We start from the raw sequence: 3,256 nt of genomic DNA, 5'->3' as shown, positions 1-3,256 counted from the left end.
CTGTGGCCCTGGCATATCCCTGCCTCAATTCTTTAATTTTCGTGCACACCTGTTCTTGGGTGCGCATGTGGCCTTTAGTGGCCATGGTGGCAGCTATGCGGCTGTAGACGGCCACATTCCTCTGTCTAGTGCGGAGATCATGGACGGTGGAGGCCTCCCCCCCAACCCTCAATGAGGTCCATGATCTACGCCCTAGTCCAGGATGGCGCCCGCCTTCTCCAGCCCCTGGCCGGCTCTTGGGAGTTGGGGGACTGGGCGGTGGAGGGCTGGCTGGATCTGGCTGCCCGGCTCATCTTGGGGCCGCTGTGTCAGGGTCAGTGACTACTGGCTCTGTGCTTGCAGGCCTGGAGCTGGCACATGCAGTTTGGCCAGAGTCTACCCCTTTAAGGGCTCCAGGGCTGGGGGAGAGGAGAAGAGTTTTCCTGGTTTGGCCCAGAGTGGCCACCAGGGCTATGTCTACACTGGCGGCTTCTTGTGCAAGGGTTCTTGTGCAAGAAGTCTTGCGCAAGAAAACGTCCACACTGCCATGTGTGAGCTGTGCTTTTGTGCAAGAGCACCCATGGCAGTGTGGATGCTCTCTTGTGCAAGAAAGCTCTGATGGCCATTTTAGCCATAGGGCTTTCTTGCGCAAGAAATCCCTGCCAAGCGTCCACATTGCCCTCTTGCGCAAGAGGACTTACGCCTGTTAAAAAAGAGTATAACTCTTGCACAAGAAGCCCTCCCTTACCATGCTACACTGTAAATTTCCATGCGCAAGAGGGGGCGGGCAGTGTGGACGCTCTGTGGATTCTTGCGCAAGAACGGCCATACTTGCACAAGAAGCCGCTAGTGTAGACATAGCCTAGGGCTCCCTAGGAAGGGCTGGAGGCACCCTATTTCAAAATTAGTATCTATACAGCACTTATTTCGAATTAGCTATTTTGAATTTGGCGTTATTCCTTGGAGAATGAGGTTTAACTAATTCGAATTAAGCGCCGTACTATTTCAATTTTATTTCAAAATAGCTGTTTGCCTGTATAGACGCTTTTAAAGTTAATTCAAAATAACGGCTGTTACTTCAAATTAACTTTGATGTGTAGACATACCCTGAGACTACATCTACACTTCTGCAAAAACTCTTCCAGAAGAGAGCATCTACACTGGCATGTGCTTTTGCGCAAGAGATGTGCTTTCACGCAAGAGCATCCATGCCAGGGAAGACACTCTCGTGCACAAGAAAGCTCTGATGGCCATTTTCACCATAGGGCTTTCTTGCGCAAGAAATTCATGTTGCCTGTCTACACTGGCCTCTTGCGCAAGAACAGTTGCGCAAAAGGGCTTATTCCTGAGTGGGAGCATCAGAGTTCTGGCACAAGAAGTCCTGGTTTCATACATTAGAACGTCAGTTTACTTGCACAAGAACACACGGCCAGTGTAGACAGGCAGCAAGTTTTTGCGCAAGAGCAGTCACTTTGGCGCAAGATCGCGCCAGTGTAGACACAGCTGAATGTGTAACCCACACCACTCCCTTACTGCCACACCGTCACTACTACTGGCTGGGTGCTAACTCCAGTAGAGTCAGCAGCTATGTCTACACTGGCAGCTTCTTGTGCAAGAACATCTTGCACAACAGTTCTTGTGCAAGAAGTCTTGTGCAAGAACACATCCACACTACTGTGTGCAAGCTGTGCTTTTGCACAAGAGCAGCCATGGGCAGTGTGGATGCTCTCTTGCACAACAAAGCTCTGATGGCCATTTTAGCCATAGGGCTTTCTTATGCAAGATACTCCTGCTGCGTGTTCACACTGCCCTCTTGTGCAAGAGCTCTTGTGCAAGAGAGCTTACAACTGTTAGAAAAATGTGTAGCTCTTCCAGAAGAAGCCCTTTCTTACCATGCCATACTGTAACTCTTCTTGCGCAAGAGCAGGCGGGCAGCATAGACACTCTGCGGAAGAACAGCTGTTCTTGTGCAAGAAGCCACAAGCGTAGACATAGCCAGCATGTGCACAGTTATCAAGCTAGGAACTTCTCCTCCCAAGGGCTGTGTGGATGTGCCTGCAATTGAACTAACACATTCTTAACTCACAGTGAGGGCATCCACAGCCACACATACACACTTGCACCAAAACCACAACAGATAGGAACTCTTAAAATAAGGGACAAAGGATCTTTCGGAAAAGGCTTTATTTGCCAAAAGATCTGCATCTACACTGGTGCTTTTTTCCGGCAAAAGTCTGTGCCGAAAAAAAGTGGCAGCCATTTTTATGCTAATGAAGTGGGGGAGATTTAAATCCCCGCTTCATTAGCAATTGTGATACGTCTAATTTGCCTCCCTTTTACGAAAAAGGGATGCAATCTAGACGTAGCCCAGATGTACAGTGCCTTAGAACCTAAGAATGGCCAGGCTGGGTCAGACCAAAGGCCCATCCAGCCCAATGTCTTGTCTGCCCACAGTGGCCAATGCAGGTGCCCCCAAGGGAGTGAACAGAACAGGGAATCATCAAGTGATCCACCAGGTTGCCCATTCCCAGAATCTGGCAAACAGAGTCTCGGGACACCCTCCCTACCCATCATGGTTAATAGCCCTGGATGGACCCAACCTCCATGAATGTATCTAGTTCCTTTTTGAACCCTGTTGTAATCCTAGTTTTCACCACATCCTCTGGCAAGGAGTTCCACAGGTTGACTGTGCCTGCATGAAGAGCTTTCTTTTGTTTGTTTTAAACCTGCTGCCTATTCATTTCATCAGAGACCCCTAGTTCTGATGTTATGGGAACAAGTAAATAACTTTTCCCTGATCAGATATTGTCCTTCCCTTTTAACTTGTGTACCACGAGGTTTATTTGAAATATTCACTTTAATGCGATATTTCAGTCTGTTCTTACCAGTTGAATATCGGCTGGGTTCTCCACCTCATCTGAGAACTTTATGTGAAATGATTTTTGGAACACAGAGGGGGTTTTGTTGTTGTTGGGGGAGGGGTGTCTGTTTGCCGTTCAGTTTATTACATTCAGCAAAATCAGGGAGAGGAGCCTGTGGATTCATTTCCGGACTCAGGCGCCGGAGCAGCGGGGCGCCTGTCAGCGCAGACACGCGTGGGCGGCCGGGCCGGGCTGTTTCTTTAAGCGAAGAGGGGAAGCTCCCCACGTGACCGGGTTTGAAAGTTACAAAGTCACTTTCACTTTCCATCAAGCGGCCGCCGCCCGCCGAGCGCTGCAGCCATCGGGTCCCGCGGGGCGCGCTGCGAAAATGCAGGAAAAGCCCCGAGAAGCGCCGC

The sequence above is a fragment of the Pelodiscus sinensis genome, chromosome 19, assembly GCF_052426305.1.
Source record: "Pelodiscus sinensis isolate ZL-2025 chromosome 19, ASM5242630v1, whole genome shotgun sequence".
NCBI lineage: Eukaryota > Metazoa > Chordata > Testudines > Trionychidae > Pelodiscus > Pelodiscus sinensis.
This window is presented reverse-complemented; position numbering follows the sequence as displayed.